The following is a 19,411-nucleotide window of genomic DNA, read 5'->3' on the forward strand; positions in this document are numbered from 1 at the left end:
AGTTAACAACAGATCTTAAGTGGAAATGTTCTTACATTTTTATACTAGAGACCTGGCTGAATATTACTTTATTTATATGATGTTGATTGGGTTTTCCAAAGGACAGAACTGCAGTAAATGTGGAGCAACAGCAAAAAAAAAAAAAAAAAAGAATTGCTGCAGAAGGGGAAGGAGTAAAATGCGGACTTGACGGATCTAAAACCGCACAACCTTAAAAATCTGAGGTCTGTGCCACTTGTAGTTTCTGGCTTTGACAGACCTCTATGACAATTTAGCTCTGACGGATCCGTCTCAGCATAGGGAGGGAAAAGTATTAGGATACATTAGCGCTAAAATGTCATAGAGGTCTGTCAGAGCCAGAGAGGATCTAAAACGAATCCTCATATTGATGATATTTTTGTAATTTGATGAATTCAAGGTCTGCAAACCATCTGGAAGCACTACTTGTGGATCACAGATTAGCACGTATAAGATTTTCTATGCTCTTTGTTTGTTTTCAGTAAATTTAAAAATCTGAGGTCTGTGCCACTTTTAATCTCTGGCTTTGACAGACCTCTATAACATTTTAGCGCTGATGGAGCCTAATACTTTTCCCTCCCTATGCTGAGCGGATCCGTCAGAGCTAAATTGTCATAGAGGTCTGTCAGAGCCAGAGACTAAAAGTAGCGCGGATCTCAGATTTTTAAGGACGTGCGGTTTTAGATCCGCCAGGTCTGTGAGGTCCGCATTTTACCCCTTCCCCTGCAGAAACAATATATATTGGATGCCAAGTCTTTATTTCCAACACAATGTCATTATGGAGTGGTACACCTTTGTAATGATGGAACAGGGGTCCAGGAAGATCCACAAAAGTATGCTAGAGAACAGAACCACATAGGAACAGGAATGTGTGTCAGTGCGTGGCTCAGTTTTTCTTTTTTTCTCAGCAAGGGTGTTTATAGGCTTGACATGTCAATCTGTTTTAAATCTCTGCCAAGTTAAATTTATTTCCAATTGCTTGATTTGATTTATTACAAACGTCTGTCCCACCACAAAGTCCTTGGAGATCAAGATATATTAAGATAATTGGAATTTTGAACTTCATATTTTGAAGCAATGAAAAAGACCACAAATTCAAAGAAGCTGAAATATGAGTCATCTGTAAATGAGTATTTCCATTTTAAATGCTCTTTATGCTTGACTAAGTGAAAAAACAACAACACACATTTCAACAACTGATCTTAATCACTTTAGAGTGGCCCTTTTACTGCTGCAGTTTTTGCTGTTAGCGTTCATAAAATCAATCTACAGTATTTGATTAATTTCAAGCTAATATATAGTATAGAAATCAAATAAATAAAAATAAGGTAATACCTTATTTTAGTAAGATGAAAACACCACAAGGCTAGATTGTGTACTGTAATAAAGCACCCTTTTTTCCCATTTTGGGTCTACAGGAAAAATTTTAGTACAATATATACTCAAATATAAATCAAGACTTCCCCCCCCCAAAAAAAAAAAAAAAAAGTTGACTCGAATATAAGTCGGACGGCTTAATATTCAAGTGTCATATCCTGTCAGGCTCTGCACCCAGCACCCTTTCCTCCATCCCTCCCCTGTCAGGCTCTGCACCCAGCACCCTTCCTTCCTTCCCTCCCCGTCAGGCTCTGAGAATTTGCGGGAGCCAGTAAGGAAGCCGCTCAGCAGCGAGAAGCAGTGCCAGATCGCGCTGCTGCTCATGCCACTGAAATGAACAAAGTGCATCCGCGCAGCCAGTTAACAGCGGGGAAGGAGTTCAGAAAGCTTGCTTCTGCCCGCTGCACCTCCACCAGAGATTGGCAGAGGTATGCAGATAGAGCAGGGAGGAGGATGGGAGGAGCAGAGCTTTGCGGCATTGACCCAAATATAAACCAGGACCCCCATTTTTGGGCCCAAAAATCCCGGTTTATATTTGAGTATATACGATAGGTAGAGTGCTTGACTGGGCAAGTCACTTAGCCCTCGATTGCCCCAGGTACAAAATAACTAATGTGTAAACTGCTTTGTAACTACAGAAAGGCAGTATATGAAATTCCCTTTCCCAGCTAGTTTGTATTTGGATATTTTTCTTCATTTTTTTGGTCTTGTGTGTTTTTAAACCCCTGTGACTTTCTACAACAGAAAGCACATATTTTACACCTGCAACCAGTGATGTAGTAGGGGGGGTCCGCCCCAGGTGCCCTCTTGCTTGGAGTGCCGGTACCCCTCCTCCTATCCACGCCCCTGCCACACCCGTGCCCCTTCCCTCATACCTTTTTAACTTCAGCCCAAGCAGCCACCAACTTGCTGCCCACATCTGCTTTGGCGCTCTCTCCAACATCTCTTCCGCGCCTAGAATGCATCAAAGCATCGAAGCTGACGCGGGCAGTAAGTTGGTGGCTGCTTGGGCCAAAGTTAAAAAGGAACAGGGGGGGGTGCCGCTCACCCTCGCTACACCACTGCCTGCAACAGACTGCCTGAGTCAATACATCAGCTCCATCTGTACTGGACCATGGTACGCCCTCACCTGGAAAACTGCATCCAGCACTGGTCGCCATAAATGAAGGAGGACACAGTACTATTGGAAAGGGTCAAGAGAAGAGCGACTAAAATGGTTAAGGGGCTGGAGGAGTTTTCGTACAGTGAGAGATTAGAGAAACTGGGCCTCTTCTCCCTTGAAAAGAGGAGACTGAGAGGGGACATGATAGAAACGTTCAAGATAATGAAAGGAAAAGACTTCAGATAAAGATAGACTGTTCACCCTCTCCAAGGTAGAGAGAATGAGAGGGCACTTTCTAAAGTTGAAAGGGGATAGATTCCATACAAATGTAAGGAAGTTCTTCTTCACCCAGAGAGTGGTAGAAAACTGGAACGCTCTTCCGGAGGCTGTTATAAGGGAAAACACCCTCCAGGGACTCAAGACAAAGTAGATAAAGACAGGTTGTTCACCCTCTCCAAGGTAGAGAGAACGAGAGGACACTCCCTAAAGCTGAAAAGGGATAGATTCCGACAAACGTAAGGAAGTTCTTCACCCAGAGTGGTAGAAAACTGGAACGCTCTTCCGGAGTCTGTCATAGGGGAAAACACCCTCCAGGGATTCAAGACAAGGTTAGACAAGTTCCTGCTGAACCAGAACATACGCAGGTAAGGCTAGTCTCAGGACACTGGTCTTTGACCTAAGGGCCGCCGCGTGAGCACAATGGACCACTGTTCTGACCCAGCAGCGGCAATTCTTATGTTCTTATCTCTGGCAGTATTGAAATCCATGCTAAAAACCCATTTTTTCAAGGCTGCTTTCAAAAGCTACCAGTCACTCACTATAAGATACGATTAGAGAATGACACGGGGAAAAATTTGTTCCCATCTCCACCCCGTGAGCTTGTCCCCATCCCATCACCATGAGCTCGGTCCCCAACCCCACTTATATTCACTAACAAAGTGTATAGTGTATGTTCCTCTCCACCCCCTTTCAGCACCTTTCGCCCAGTCCAGCAGCTCCCTTCCTCCCTTCTTTCCCCATACCTTCGCTGGCATACTTTAATTTTCTCTTAACAATCAGCCGGAGCCTTGAAGTCTCGTGCGGCTACTGGAAAGTCCTCCTCTGACGCAACTGGAAACAGGATGTTGCATCAGAGGAGGACTTTCCAGCAGCCGCACGCAACTTCAAGGCTCCGGCTGCTTGTTAAGAGAAAATTAAAGTAAGCCAGGGAAGGAGGGAGGGGGCTGCTGGACCACACGATCTTCAGCGCGTTCTTCAGTTAACTGCGGGGACAAGGCCATTCACCGCTCCTGATATATGGGTGTTTTCTTTGTGCCTAGTGGGCTTGTAATCTAAGTTTTCTGTACCGGGGGCAATAGAGGATTAAGTAACTTGCCCAGAGTCACAGCAAGAATGGAATCCAGTTCCCCTGGTTCTCAGCCCATTGGACTAACCATTAAGTTACTCCTATGCAGGTCAACATTTGTTTCTGAAAAGTGATGTCTGTTTTATGCCTTTTAAGTTGTTGCTCCTCAGCCCTTTAAACTGGTGTGGTTACTCTCATTAATCATTACAAAGCAATCTGCACAATCAGCGTTTGCCCAGACATGCAATTCACAAAGTGTATGACTCAGCGTTTACTCAGCAGGAAGGAGAGAAGCACCTTCCCATCAAGAGGCCCAATTAAAATTGCAAAGTTTGTGCTAAATGAAGTTTGAAATGTTTTTTGCTCAATCCCTCGATCACTGGGAAAATGCATGATAAATAAAATAGCCTACACTATGTTGTGAGTGTTTACAAGCAGTGGCATAGCAAGGGGGCCAGGGGGCAGTCCACCCTGTGTGCCGTCTCGGTGGGAGTGCTGGCACCCATCCTCCTCTCCACCCCTCCTTCCACTCCTGTGCGCCCCTTCCTTTCCATCGCACCTCTTTAATTTTCCCGGCGCGAGCAGCATCACAAACTTGCTGCCCGTGCCGGTGTTGGCTCTCTTTGATATCACTTCTGGGTCCTGTGTCTAGGAAGTGACATCAGAGGGAGGGCCGACGCTGAAAAGGCGTATGCAGCGCTGTACATTTTAACATACAATAGACAGTCCCAGCTCAGAAGAGCTTACAATCTAATTTAGACAGGACATTACAGGGTTGGGGAGATTATAGTAGAGGAAATGATACAGTGGGTCTAGTATCTGACAGCGGTGATGGGCATTAAGAGTTGAAAGCAATTTCAAAGAAGTGGGCCTTTAGCTCGGATTTGAACACTGCCAGGGATGGAGCATGATGCCGGAAAAATTAAATAATAATAATAATTTTATTTTTATATACCACCCCACCACATAGTTCTAGGCGGTTCACATACAATACTAAAAAAAATGTACAGTCAATGATTAAAATACAATATTCTAAAAAGCTGAACTAAAATTATACAAGAAAATGAATAGATGATTGAAATACAATATATTTGAATTCCATAAAGAGATACGGGAGAAGGGAAGGGGGCGTATGTGCAGCAGGGGGGGAGGGGTGCCACCCACCTTCGCTATGCTACTATCCACAAGACTTGGCATCTTCCGAGCTTTCCCTTGTCTGCAGCTGAGAGCCGGATCCCGACGCCTCGCAAGTGAAGACTGAGCAGAAGTATTCAAGCCAAAATCTTAAATGAATACTTCTGCTCAGTCTTCACTTGCGAGGCGTTGGGATCCGGCCCTCAGCTGCAGACAAGGGAAAGCTCGGAAGATCCGTTTTGAAATTTAGAGTTTACGCCCAGCAGTGTCTACTATGAGCTATCAAAACTCAAGGTGAACAAAGCTATGGGACCAGACAAACTACATCCCAGGGTGCTCAGGGAGTTAAGTGACGTCTTGGCGGAACCGTTATCCGCGCTCTTCAATCTTTCCCTAAGTACAGGAAGAGTCCTGTTGGACTGGAAAACGGCTAACATCATTCCACTCCACAAAAAAGGATGCAGGACTACAGACCAGTGAGTCTCACATCGATAGTGAGCAAACTTATGGAAACTCTAATCAAACGCCAATTGGATACGATCCTGAATGAGGAGAATCTACGGGATCCCCATCAACATGGATTTACAAAGGGAAGGTCCTGCCAATCCAATCTGATCAGCTTCTTTGACTGGGTAACAAGAAAGCTGGATATAGGGGAGTCCCTGGACATTGTGTACTTGGACTTCAGCAAAGCATTTGATAGCATCCCACACCGCAGGTGATCAGCGGAGTGCCGCAGGGCTCAGTCTTGGGCCCAATCCTATTCAACATCTTCATAAGAGACTTGGCTAAGGGGCTTCGAAGTAAAATTACGTTATTTGCCGATGACGCCAAACTATGCAACATGGTAGGCAAGAGCACAACAGACAAAAGCACAGTGCCTGACAAAAGCTCAATACCCGACAGTATGACACATGACCTACTCCTACTGGAGCATTGGTCCAGGACTTGGCAACTAAGTTTCAATGCCAAAAAATGCAAGGTCATGCACCTTGGCAGCAAAAATCCATGCAGGACTTACACCCTAAATGGTGAGACCCTAGCAAAGACTGTAGCAGAACGAGACTTGGGGGTGATCATTAGTGAAGACATGAAGACTGCCAATTAAGTGGAGAAAGCTTCATCCAAGGCTAGACAAATTATAGGTTGTATCCGTAGAAGTTTCATCAGCTGTAAGCCCGAGGTCATAATGCCATTGTACAGATCCATGGTGAGACCCCCATCTGGAATACTGTGTACAATTCTGGAGGCCACATTACCACAAAGATGTGCTGAGAGTTGTCGGTTCAGCGAATGGCCACAGGACTCAAGGATCTCCCGTATGGGGAACGGCTGGATAAGTTGCAGCTATACAGAGGAACGCAGAGAGAGGGGAGACATGATCGAGATGTTCAAATATGTCACGGGCCGTATCGAGGTGGAAGAAGATATCTTTTTTCTTAAAGGTCCCACAGCAACAAGAGGGCATCCGTTGAAACTCAAGGGTGGGAAATTTCATGGTGACACCAGAAAATATTTCTTCACCGAAAGGGTGGTTGATCGCTGGAATAGTCTTCCACTACAGGTAATTGAGGCCAGCAGCATGCCATATTTTAAGAAAAAAATGGGATTGGCACGTGGGATCTCTTCACGGAGGAAGTTAGGGGGTGGGTCATTAGTGTGGGCAGACTAGATGGGCCGTGGCCCTTTTCTGCCGTCAGTTTCTATGTTTCTATTGTGCACTATGACAGATATCCTGGGTATCAGTCAGGTAAATACTGAGGTCCAGCTGCTCTAAAATTGCCGTTAAAATCCTGTGGGTCACTGTAGCACCGGTAAATCGTTTGATTTGAAAACGACAATAGATGTTCAAATAACAGATGCCTGCAGAAACCCCGTCCAATCGGTCATCGGAGAAAGTGATGCGTGCGCAGAATAGTCCATGGAAATAGGCAGGAATGTGCGCATGCGCATCAGTATCAATCACAGGCCTGACTTCTAGGAGCGCATCATAGGCGCATGTCATAAGGGACGGGGCAAAACGTGAAAACATTTTTTTACGTTGCTTTGGCGGGACAAGAGCACCCCTGATGCCATCTGCAGCCCCCCCCCCTTCCCAAATATGATGAACTTCTACCTCGCATGCAATGGGCGAGCTAAGCTTCGATGCACGCAGCTCAGACGCGCCTTCAGCGCACACGCCTGAACCGCTTTTTTTAACATCACTGACACCCCCGGACCAGCTGTTAATTTTGGAGCATTAAAAGCTGGCGCTTCATTTTGTGCATTAACACTGCTCCAGACTGCCTTTCCTGGCATCACCTTTCTTGCGGAACCCTTAAGACACGAGAGGAAGCACATGTAACACACCCTTTTTTCCACAAAGGAATCATGATTTATAGCAGAAACCAGAAGGTCTTAGGAATGTTACTGCTAGAGGCTGCTCCGCCTTCAGTTAGATACCCTATATGATAGCTGATAACAGAACAATCACAGTTAAAACAGCAAACTTTGTGTTCAACCAATTTAAACAAGTGTATTTGACACAGTGGGCTGCCTTTAAGATATTTAACAGAAAAATAGTGCTAAAATCATTCTTGGCCAAAGCATATGGGTAGGTGCGATTCTGCTGAAACAGAATAAGTGGTGCAGTTTCTCCTCTGCTATTTAATTGATGCAGACAACAGAGCAAGCAAAACAATGGTACAAAAGGGTCCACCATAATGCATCGTCCTCGACACTATAGTAAGCATCAACAAACTCCCCGCCAATGCTACTCATGGCAAGCGAGGCCAGAGTCGATGGAATAGCAGCCCGAGGCCCTGGACTCTTATGAGCCCCGAAGAAGCCACTCCATCTCCCTCCCCCCACTCATCCCTGGAGAATATACCTGTAACTAAGTGCCAGAACCAAACGAAACACCCCCTCCCCTTCCCAAAACCTCTATCTCCCTCCCCCCCCCCCACCCTCAGTACTCTCCACCCCGCCCCACTATATCTCATCATGGCTCTCTCACCCCCAGAAACAGCTGAGTGCCCAGATTAGGACACCCATCGAAATACCTCACTTCGTCCCTTTGGATGTAAGGAATGCAGATATGGCTCCCATATATTCAAGATGAACTGAATGGAATAATGGAAAAATCTGAATTAAGTGACCCAATAACAAATTTCAAAACTAACAAAAAATAGGAGCACTTGTAATATATATAATGTGTGTTTTAAAAAACAAGGGAGAAAAAGACCTCAAAATACCCCAAGAATGTGATCAATAAGTCACAACTTTTTCGGGGTGGGTATCATCACTGGTCAAAAACCCTTGAATTTTGAATTTTTAAATCCAATTTTTTATAATGCTTTTGTGATTGATTATTCTTTAAATCATATTGTGATTGGATAACAATTTTCTTCTTGTGAATGAGCATAAATTGACTAGCAACCTTGTATATTAAGTATTCACATAATATTCATCTTGTTTAAAAGTGAAATACTAATAAAGCACTTATCTCAATAATCCGACAGAGGCAGAATGAGCAGCAGCTTCATGAATGAGTTATGAGCAACATTGAACATTATACTGGCACAACAATAAGCTCTATCACTACCCTTGAAGAAGCCCATCAGTGTGAAACGGGCTGGGCCTCCGTCGGGTTATTGAGATAAGTGCTTTATTAGTATTTCACATTTAAACAAGATGAATATTATGTGAATACTTAATATACAAGGTTGCTAGTCAATTTATGCTCATTCACAAGAAGAAAATTGTTATACAATCACAATATGATTTAAAGAATAATCAATCACAAAAACATTATAAAAAATTGGATTTAAAAATTCAAGGGTTTTTGACCAGTGATGATACCCACCCCAAAAAAGTTGTGACTTATTGATCACATTCTTGGGGTATTTTGAGGTCTTTTTCTCCCTTGTTTTTTAAAACACACATCAGCAATGAATTTCCTGTCTAATTACTTCTCTTTCTTCTTCCCCTCTTGAAGTCAGTCAATTTGTACCTTTGCTTAATCTTTTGTAAACCGCATAGAACTTCACGGTATTGCGGTATATAAGCTGTTATTATTATTATTATATATATTACAAGTGCTCCTATTTTTTGTTATTCCCATATATTCAAGAACACTATCTTTCGCTTCCGAGACCCCGTCTAAAGATTATTTAAAAGGTGACAAGAGAAAAGGGGCATTTACAAGTTGAGAGTTGCTTCTGACCTTTCCCCACCTCTTTTCTCAGCTGTTGAAAGTATTCCCTGTTCCGCAATGCATGTACTTTTCCCAGGGGGATCGATCGATGTGTATTGAATGGCGATGCGTGCATTTCTCCCAGTTCAAGGCCCAACCTCCTTCATACCCAGCATCTCCTCTTCCCTATACCACCTGTGTCCAGCGTCTTATCTCCTTCTCGTCTAATCTCACCTTACCTTCTCTGGCCCCCCTCCCTCCCATGTCCAGCATTTCATTCTCCCTTCTTTCTCTCCCAGGCCTGCACAACAGCTATCAGTGAGATGCAGGATCTGTGAACATCTAGCTGCAATCAAGGCCTGTTAAACCCCACACTGTCTGATGCAAGCTTCCTCTCAGAGGCAGCAAAACATGGCAGCCCTTGAGCATGGGCAAGTACTTAAAGGTTCTGCCATTCTGCCCCATGCCTGGTCTACTTAGTAGAAGGGCTGGCCCTGATGATGTGATCTTAGAGACTCGGTAGAGGTGGCGGAGGCAAAAACTGTGTCTGAATTCAACAAAACATGGGACAGGCACGTGGGATCTCTTAGGGAGAGGAGGAGTAGTGGATGCTGTGGATGGGCCATTTGGCCTTTATCTGACATCGTGCTACTATGTTTCTATAACCATAAAGTTCTATGACATCATAATGCAGGTGTAAAGAGCCTTAGCCAATAGGGAGAGGAGGAGATAGTGGATGCTGCGGATGGGCCATTTGGCCTTTATCTGACATCATGCTACTATGTTTCTATAACCATAAAGTTCTATGACATCATAATGCAGGTGTAAAGAGCCTTAGCCAATAGGGAGAGGAGGAGATAGTGGATGCTGTGAATGGGCCATTTGGCCTTTATCTGACATCATGCTACTATGTTTCTATAACCTTAAAGTTCTATGACATCACAATGCATGTGTAAAGAGCTTTAGCCTATAGGAAGAGGAGATGCAAATGTTAAGAGCCTTAGCCAAAAGGGAGAGGAGAAGATAGTGGATGCTGCAGATGGTCCGACGAGATGGTCCATTTGGCCTTTATCTGCCATCATGTGTATGTTTCTACACCTTCCAGCAGGGGACCTCTTAGTGCCTGTGCTCATCACCTCTTCCCTTACTCTTGTCCACCCATGTTTTGCTGTACTCATATTTTTTCAGCATTATGTTTTTTTATATACTGTATAGGATTACCAGACGTCCGGATTTCCCCAGACTTGTCCAGGGGTCCAGATGGCTTTATGTTTGAGTTTTGAAAAGCTTCCTGACAAAACCATGTCGGGAAGGGGCAGACGCACCACAGTGATGTCACATGCACGTGACATCATTGCATCGTGTCTGCACATGTGCGGATGCCATCTGGGGGGCGGGGATGGAGGGCAGAACAAGGTGGAACTAGGCGGTCCTGGGGGATTGGCCATAGGGTCCGGATTGTCCCAACGGAAAATCCGGTAACCCTATCTATATATCCTCTTTAGGTGCTAAGGATACATTTTTGAAGAAAAGTGCTATTAAAAAACCCTGTATTCCATTTGTATCATTGTTTCTATGTATCAATTTTGCTTTCTGTTGTATCATTCATAGAAGCAAGACTCCTTTCACTAGCACTGCTGCTTTTCCAGCTGAATTTAGCGCCTGACAATTGTCATTGAAAAAGCCTGACGGAAACACAGGAGCAGACTTTATTCTGGGGGCTGGGAGCAGGAAGAAGGGCTGCGGCTCTAAGAGTTCATTCCAGCACCGATATTCATTTGTTCTCAAATGCAGAAGTACTAACTGATACCAGGTAAAATTCACTCATGTCCCTGCCTCTGCTAAGTCACCTGGCCCCAGCCTCCTTCACTGTCCACCTCTCATCCTCAGAATTACCTGGATTTGCCCTCTTTTTTTAGAGGACGTGTAAATGCTAACAGGGAAATTAAAAAAAAAATGTGTATTTTCATTGAAAATGAGGGATGCATGCCTAGTTTTTTTGCACTGCCAAAAATATGTGTCCTTAAAATCCGTGCATGTCACGACATCTACACATTTAAACAGCAGCACTATAAAATCAGTATTACCCATGTATGCCATGTACTTACTACTACTATTACGGTAATTATTTCTATAGTGCTATCAGATGCACACAGCACTACACAGAATCACAAAAAAAGAAGAAACAGTCCCTGTTCAAAGGAGCTTACAATCTAAACAGCCAAGACAGACAAACAGGAAGTCATCGATATAGTTAAGGGGAATGGTTAATCAGCTGGCTGGGTTGGAGGGCAGAGAGGAGTACAGGACAATCAAGCCATTGTGACATCACTGATGAGGTTGGCTCTTATTGGTGGAATGAGGCATTATGGCATCACAATCTCAGCTCTTCTCCAAACACTAAAACTCTTCACACTACTACTACTATTCCTATTAATTATTTCTATAGTGCTACCAGACGCACGCAGTGCTACACAGAGTCACAAAGAAGAAGAAAACAGTTCCGTCTCGAAAGAGCTTACAATCTAAACAGCCAAGACAGACAAACAGGATGTCATGGATACAGTTAAGGGGAATGGTTAATCAGCGGGCTGGATTGGAGGGCAGAGGAGTAGGGTTAAGGATTGAAAGCTATATCAAAAAGGTAAGGGTTTCAGTCTGCTTTAAAACAAGGAAAGGTAAGAGGCTTGATGGACAAACTCGAGTAATTTATTCCAGGCATAGGGGGCAGCTAGATGAAAGGAACAAAGTCTGGAACTGGCAGAGAAGGAGATGGGTAACGTTAAGAGTGAGTTATCTGAGGAACGGAGTTTTGTAAAATGTATATAAACATAAAATGTTTTAAAAATTCTTAGATCCCACTACTATCCAAAAGTTGTTCATTGCGGCTTAAAAAAAAAGACTAGAAATTATAAAGAAGTGCAAAAAAATAACAATAAAAATAAGCAACTTTTGGCACTTTCTAATACCAACACAGATGCTGATAACCTCCTCATCCCCTGTTGATTTAACTTTATAGTCCTATAAATTAAAAAAACAGAACAGCCTTTAAAACTAACCCATAAACCGAGCAGGTAATGGAGCTCTGGGGAGCTAATGCACATCTCAAATTGCTGAAGTCCGTTGACCTTTGATCTCCTACAATAGGCATCCCCTAATCTTCTCAAAAATGCAAAACATGTGCTGTCATGCCATTCAGGCCCCGATGCTCTATAATCGCCGGTAAAATCCTTAAATTCATTGTAGTGGCAGTAAATAGTCTGATTTTAAAACAGTGAGTGATGTTCGAAGAACCTTGCATGCAAATTAGGCTCACGGCGGCTTGTGGAAATCCCATCTGATCAGTTGTTTGGAGAAAGCGACCGATACATATGCAGAACAGTCCAGAGAAAGAGGCATGAATGTGCGCAAGAGGGGAGAGTGTGGCGCAGTGGTTAAAGCTACAGCTTCAACACCCTGAGGTTGTGGGTTCAAACCCACGCTGCTCCTTGTGACCCTGGGCAAGTCACTTAATCCCCCCATTGCCCCAGGTACATTAGATAGATTGTGAGCCCACTGAGACAGACAAGGAAAATGCTTGAGTACCTGCATAAATTCATGTAAACTGTTCTGAGCTCCCCTGGGAGAACAGTATAGAAAATTTAATAAATAAATAGTGTGAAAAGCTTCAGCCTTTGATAACCAGAGCTGGTATTGTGACATCATAATGCCTCATTCCACCAATGCCTAAGAGCCAACCTCATCAGTGATGTCACAATGGTTTGAGTGTCCTATACTTGGCTCACTTTTACTACATTTTGATTTCTAGAGTGGCGCAGTGGTTAAAGCTACAGCCTCAGCACCCTAGGGTTGTGGGTTCAAACCCATGCTGTTCCTTGTGACCCTAAGCAAGTCACTTAATCCCCTCATTGCCCCAGGTCCATTAGATAGATTGTGAGCCTACCAGGACAGATAGGGAAAATGCTTGAAGTACCTGTATGTACACTGCTTTGAGTGTGGCTGTATAACAACAAAAAAAAGGTGTACATGTAAGAACATAAGAATTGCCGCTGCTGGGTCAGACCAGTGGTCCATCGTGCCCAGCAGTTCGCTCACGCGGCGGCCCCCAGGTCAAAAACAAGTGCGCTAAATGAGTCCAGCCTCACCTGCGTACGTTCCAGTTCAGCAGGAACTTGTCCAACTTTGTCTTGAATCCCTGGAGGGTGTTTTCCCCTATAACAGACTCCGGAAGAGCGTTCCAGTTTTCCACCACTCTCTGGGTGAAGAAGAACTTCCTTACGTTTGTACGGAATCTATCCCCTTTTAACTTTAGAGAGTGCCCTCTCGTTCTTTCTACCTTGGAGAGGGTGAACAGTCTATCTTTCTGTACTAAGTTTATTTCCTTTAGTATTTTGAATGTTTCGATCACGTCCCCTCTCAGTTGCCTCTTTTCATAGGAGAAGAGGTCCAGTTTCTCCAATCTCTCTCTGTACGGCAACTCCTCCAGCCCCTTAACCATTTTAGTCGCTCTTCTCTGGACCCTTTCGAGTAGTACCATGTCCTTCTTCATGTATGGCAACTAGTGCTGGACTCAGTACTCCAGGTGAGGGCGTACCATGGCCCGGTACAGCGGCATGATAACCTTCTTCAATCTGTTCGTGATCCCCTTCTTAATCATTCCTTATCTTATGGTCATGAAGTTCTATTGTATAGTGTTACACAGTAAAAACAACCATTAGGATTAAAAAAAAAAAACCATAATCATATAAAAATACATTATACACATCTATAGTTTTCTGATCAGTTTTCTTGCTGTTGATGGCTCTGTGATCCATCAGGGCCAGGTTGCTTTCCAAGCACGCAGATGGAATCGAAAAACTACAACTCAGAAAAGAAGCCTAATGGCAAGGAAATTTTCAGTACAGTGTATAACATCTGCAAAATTGAAATTGAAAAAGTCAGAAACTTGCTATAAGCTGAGGAAAATCTTCACTTTTTTATGACTATTTCAGTTCTCAAATCTTCCAAACTACTATCCACCCCCTACCCTAACAAAAGATGAGCCAATTTTTGGTCTTGATGGGGATAGAACACAATCTGGCTGTTATATGTAATTGTATTTACAAAATCTGAAAAATCAGATTAATTCTTCCCAAAATGTTGAATGGAGGTTGCAATCCAAACAAAGGGGTTTACAAAATACCAAGATTTGAACCCACCAACCCCATCAAATCATGATTGGCATAATTCAAGAATTACTCCATGCATACCTATATAATAATCAGTTTCCAGCTACATTTATAACATAGATTTAGGCTGTAATAATTCTATAGCATGACATTCGTAGAGGAAAAAGATAAATCAAGGCTGGGATAGATGGATGGAATGAATGCATGGGCTGGTACAACACTGTGCTACAGTAACACAGAGTACTCCTAAACTCAGAACTCCTTAGTATGCTGCCCAATTCGCCAGTTAGAATCAATTCACCTCGGTGAATCGATTCGTCATCCAAGAAAATCAGACTCACTAATTCAGTGACCCCCTACCCTGGTGAGATCTGACATGCCTCAGATGCCTCCTAAAACAGTAGTGGTGCAGCGCTCTGAATGGGCTGCTTTGCAGCCTTCCCTACCGGGTCCTTCCCTCTGCCACATCATTTATATGTCATTGGTGACATGGCAGAGGGAAGGCCCTGGAAAGAAAGGCCATGAAATAGCCTGTTCAGAGCACTGTCACTACTGCTGCCTTAGGAAGCCTCAGAGATATGTCAGGTTTCATGGTGGGAGGATTGGTGGGGTGCTGCTGCATAGGAGGATGGGAGGGGAGGAAAGATGCTGCACATGGGGGGAGAAACGAGAGAGGAAGAATTGGGGTGGAAGAGAGGGAAACATGCATGGAAAAGAGAGAGGGAGAAATGTTGAACAAAGGGTGGAGAACAGGGAGATGGTGCATGGGGACAGAGAAAGAAATGTTGCACATGATAATGGAGGGGAGGAAAGAAGAGATGCTGCTTGGAGGGGAATAGAGAGGTTTGACCCAGGGCACAAGGCAGGGAGAGAGAGATAGATGGTAAACAGTGGGAAAGAAACAAATGTTGATTATGACAGTGGAAGGTAGAAAAAATAATTTTATTTTCTCATTTTGTGATTACAATATGTCAGATTTGAAATCTGTATCCTGCCAGAGCTGGTGTTAGACAGCGAGTGTGAGCTAGGACCTAACAGAGAGAAAAAGTATTTTTTATTTTGTGCACACCACAGTGCCGGCATGGGGTTGGAGGGGGCAAAGGGGGGGGGGGGAGTGGAAAGACTACAAAATAAACCTGCCAGGATGTTTGAAACAAACAAACAACCCACCCAATTGGGCAGAAAAAGTGAATCGAATTGAAAAATCAATTCAATAGGCTGAATCAAATTTTTTAAAAATTCCCTGATTCAGGCAGCACTACTCCTTAGCTATTGGTCAGAGTAATACAATAAATCAGATAAATGATTGCTCCAGTTCTGAGTGTTCCTAGATATATAGACTGGTTCCTTTTTATTCTTACTGTGAAAAACCTCTTTGATTAATCATCCTAATGAATTCTTTGGTCTTTTCTTTGACCCATCTCCTTTTTGTCTTCCACCTATGTGGATCTTCTCCTTTTCATCTCCCTGTATTCATAGTGGATATCCTGAAAACCTGACTGGCCAGGAGGTTTGAGAAGCATTAAGGCCAGCAATAGAGCCATCTATTCATAAGCACACACATCTCATAAAGCCCTTGTCACTATCATGTATTTTCACATGCAGTTCCTGAGGAGGAGCGGCCTAGTGGTCAAACCAGCTGCCTCAGCATCCTAAGCTTGTAAGTTTGATTTCCACTTCAGCTCCTTGTGATACTGGACAAGTCACTTAAGTCATTTGCTGGGCTTGCAAAATGCAGTCCCTATGTGTACTTTACCTTCCCTGCCTTAATCCTACCACAGGTTTTATTTTTTTTTTCAGCGGCGGCATCAACAATTACCTAACTAAGAAACACTATTGCACAGACACTTGTTTGCTAAGGGAAAGACTCTAGCCAAGCACATTCCATTGATCCTAATAAAGCTTTTATGTTTAAATTGCTCTCAGAGATGATAGAAATCTATTTACCAGCATTGCTAATCGGGTTGGTAGATCAGATGGTAAGTGCTACAGGCTACCCTTTAGCTGCTGGTTTAACTCCTGGGCGGGATGTCACTCTTTGGGCTAGTTGGAGATGCTGCAAAGACAATATTCATAACCACAAAGGGATTTCTGGTCAGTCTAATGCTGGGATGGCTAGTCAGGAATTGTGGCTATAAGACTCCAAAGAAAGCCAGGTTGCACGAGCCCTGGAAGGTAGCTAAAATGACCTTCAGTTTGAATCTCTCATACAGTAAAGGAACTGAGAGAGGAGGTGGCAAGACTGAGAAGCATCCATGAGAATGAGAGGTACATCGATGAAATGGTTCATGAGGTATCAAAGATTTCCAGCAGTGGGGAAGAAGAGGCTGTGCTGAGGGAAGGGAGCTGGACTCAGATTATAGAACCTTACAAGATTGGTACTGTGACTTCACCCGTCCTTGAACTGAAGAACCAGTATGCTGCCCTGGAAATTGAGAGCATCCCAGGGAAAGGAAGGACCAAAGCTTGAAATCCCCCAAATTGATGGATCCATGACCAATAAGAGGCAGAAGGTAATGGTGGTTGGTGATTCCTTCTGATGGGTACAGAAGCATCCATCTATAGACCAGACATGATGTCCCAGGAGGTATGTCTGCCTGGTGCCAAAATTCAAATTGGCACTAATGATACTGCCAGGTACCCCTGCGAACATATCAAAAGTGACTTTGTGACTCTGGGAGAAGATGAAGCAGTCAGGTGTGTAGGTGCGTCCATCCTCCCTGTCAAAGGTAAGGGCCAGGTCAGAAAAGTACGCATCCTGGAGATGAATGCGTGGCTATGTGGATGGTGTCGACAGCATTTTGGCTTCCTGAACCATGGGATGATTTTACAAGGGCTGCTGAGCAGGGATCTATCAACATCTTCAACGGCAGGCTGACTAATCTAATGAAGAGGGCTTTAAACTAGAACTGATGGGGCAGGGTAACTAAATCACTGAATACCTCTACATGGATTAGAAAAGGAGGCAATGTCTGGAAAGCAGTATATACTAATTCTTGAAGTATAGAAACATAGAAATTGACGGCAGAAAAGGGCTATAGCCCATCGAGTCTGCCCATACCAATGACCCACTAGTATGGGCAGACTCGATGGGCTATAGCCCTTTTCTGCCGTCAATTTCTATGTTTCTATACTTCAAGAATTAGTATATACTGCTTTCCAGACATTGCCTCCTTTTCCAATCCATGTAGAGGTATTCAGTGAAACAAGATTCTGGTTCTAGAAACTGTGATGGAAGAAGATGAATACTGGGCTATAATCTGTTCAGGAAAGACAGGGTAGAAGAAAAGAAGGGGGAATAGCGTTCTATGTTAAAAATTGTATTAAAGCCATACAATTGTAGGATCTGCAGGGCAAGGAAGAGGCACTGTGGATCAATTTGGAAAGAAGGAATGGTAAATATATTTACATTGGTGTGATATACAAGCCTCCTTCACAGATGGAAGAAGTGGACAGAGATTTAATAGTAGACATTCAGAATATATCTAAAAAAGGGGAAGTTTTAACATGCTGGATGTTGAATGGGGTATCCCTATTGTGAGGTCTTCTAGAAGTAGGGAGATCCTAGATTCTCTACAAGAAGAACTGTTCCAGGTAATAGAACCCATGTGGGATGGGATCATACTGGACAGTGTTTACAAATGGGGAGTGTTTCTGATGTTACAGTATGTGATCATCTGTCATCCAGTGATCATTGCATGGTATAGTTTAATATTGAGACGGGTATAGAGAGGGCTCATTTAAAAGCAAAGGTTCTAGACTTTAAAAAACCAAACTTTGGATGTGGGATTATGTCAAGGAATTGTCTGGAAGGAGTAGAAATGCAGTGAGCAAAACTGAAAGGAGTTATTGTAAGGGCGACAGATCTTTTTGTGAGGCAAGTAAGTAAAAGTAAGGGGAAAAGAAGGCCGCTTTGGTTCTCAAAAGTAGTAGCTGAGAAGGTGAAGAATAAGAGATTAGCTTTCATAAACTACAAAAGATTGCAGAAAGAGGAAGACAGGCAAAAATATCTGGAAAAAGTTAGAGAGGCTGGTCGAGTAGTCAGGAAAGCAAACATACAAATGGTAAAATGGGGAGACAAAACATTTTTTTAGATATATCAGTGATGGGAAGAAGTGCAAAAGTGGCATTATAAGAATCAAAAGTGAAGGGGAGGCTGAATTGCTTAACAAATATTTCTGTTCTATGTTCACAGCTGAAGCACCAGGAGCGGGACCTCAGAAGACAAATGCGAATAGGGATGGAGAAATGGTAAACGCTGATCATATTTTCAGAGGGTTGTGTTCATGAGGAGCTAGCTAAATTAAAGGTAGATAACGCAATGGGGCTGGATAGTGGTACATCTGAGGGTGCTGAAGGAACTTAGGGAAATTCTGGTGGCTCCGCTGACTGATCTTTTCAATGCTTCTCTAGTCAGGAGTATCACCGCAGGACTGGAGAAAAGCGGATGTGGTCCCTCTACACAAAAGTGGAAGGAAGAAGTAGGGAATTACAGGCCGGTAACTCTGACTTCTTTAGTAAGCAAATTAATGGAAACACTTTTAAAACAGAGAATGGTGAAGTTTCTGGAATCCGGTGGATTACAGGACCAGAGGCAACATGAATTCACTGGAGGTAGGTCTTGTCAGACAAATCTGATCAATTTCTTTGACTGGGTGACCAGAGAATTGGATAGAGGGAGTGTGCTAGATGTGGTGTATTTAGATTTTAGCAAAGCCTTTGACAGTGTTCCACACAGACGTCTAATAAATAAACTGAGTGCCCTCGGGATGGGCTCCAAAGTGACAGACACTTACCGCCACCTAACTGATAGCAGTTTACAGAATCAGACCCCCCAATACCTAAGTGTTTAGTCTGTGTTGGTCAGCGGCCTTAAAACTGTTGCGAGCTGAATATCGTGCAGTTTGTTGCAATGACATTTAGATACACATTTGGTTTTGACTTAATCGAGTATTAAATCCAGGTGTCTATTCAATGTTTACCTGGGTGTTGACTGTGATCCACATTGAGTTGTGCAGGTAAATGTGGAATATAAGCCTGTAATGTAGTGTAATGAGCTTATGGTGGTAAAGAATGGTAATAAGCAACAAGGA

The sequence above is a fragment of the Geotrypetes seraphini genome, chromosome 19 (genome assembly GCF_902459505.1).
Source record: "Geotrypetes seraphini chromosome 19, aGeoSer1.1, whole genome shotgun sequence".
Lineage (NCBI taxonomy): Eukaryota > Metazoa > Chordata > Amphibia > Gymnophiona > Dermophiidae > Geotrypetes > Geotrypetes seraphini.